Here is a 1,134-nt window from a genome sequence, read left to right on the forward strand (position 1 = left end):
GGATTGAACCTGCCTGTCACGGTCTGAGGAGCCCACAACAATTTATTGTCGTTCAGGCAATTATTCGGTCGCCCGATGACCCCTCCCCACCCGGGAGGAGGGAAAACCAAGGGTTGGAATATAAGTAGGTTTAATGGAATAAGACTAAATAATTCACATTAATGATACTAAAGAACCAAGATTGATACTAATATAAAATATAGGGGATTATGCTCAGCCCGTTCCATCCGTAGGAAGCCGTGCGCCCCCAGCAGTGACAGCGAATGTGGGGCACTGCCAGCGCTGCAGCTTTGGGGGGAAGGGAAGGGCTCAGGGCTCCGGCACCGGGGCAAGGAGGTCTCAGGATGGCCGCCGTCAAGGGAGAGAGAGAACTCCTCAGCAAACTTCCTGATTTATATTGAATGTGATGTTGATGGTATGAAACAATCCTGTTGGCCAGCGTGGGTCAGGTGCCCGGGTCTCGCTCCTCCTCGTCCCTGCACCTGGCTGGCTCCAAAACACTGGGACCTTGAAAGCCAAGTACCATGGCTGGCTATAAAGTAAACATTTTCACAAATTCAAGCACTAGAGTCTTCTAAAAGTGCAGTTTTCCCAAGAAGATAGATTAGCCCTGTGTCGCTCAAACCAGGACTCTGCCAAAACACACGGGCTCTGGGATTTGAGTTCCGTGGGAAGGGTGACAACCCCAAGCAGTGGGCGCAATTGGTGAGCTCTTACCCAGGAGACATGAGGATGGTGCTCTATCACTGCATGCCTCAGTGTATTGCAGGGACCTCACGCTCCACCACAGCTTGATGATACACAGGGATCACCTTAAAGGAAAGTCAGAGTGTTTCTAGGTCTTCCAGCTGGCTGTCTTGGGAGCGCAGGAGGTATTTCCTTCGCCCCACCGGAGATGACCCAGACAGCCGGGGGCTGGAGTACGTGCTCTGCGAGATGAGACTGAGGGAACAGAGCTTGTTCAGCCTGGAGAGGATATGGCTTTGTGGACACCCAGCAGCAGCCCACCAGCATTCACGGCAGCGCTGCCGAGAAAACAGACTCTTCACAGTGGTGGGAGGACAAAAGGCAATGGGCATTACTGAAAACAAGAGAGGTTCAGGCGTACCATAAGGAGAAACTCACTCCCCATGA

Source organism: Charadrius vociferus, unplaced genomic scaffold (assembly GCF_000708025.1).
Source record: "Charadrius vociferus isolate BGI_N301 unplaced genomic scaffold, ASM70802v2 scaffold199, whole genome shotgun sequence".
Classification (NCBI taxonomy): domain Eukaryota; kingdom Metazoa; phylum Chordata; class Aves; order Charadriiformes; family Charadriidae; genus Charadrius; species Charadrius vociferus.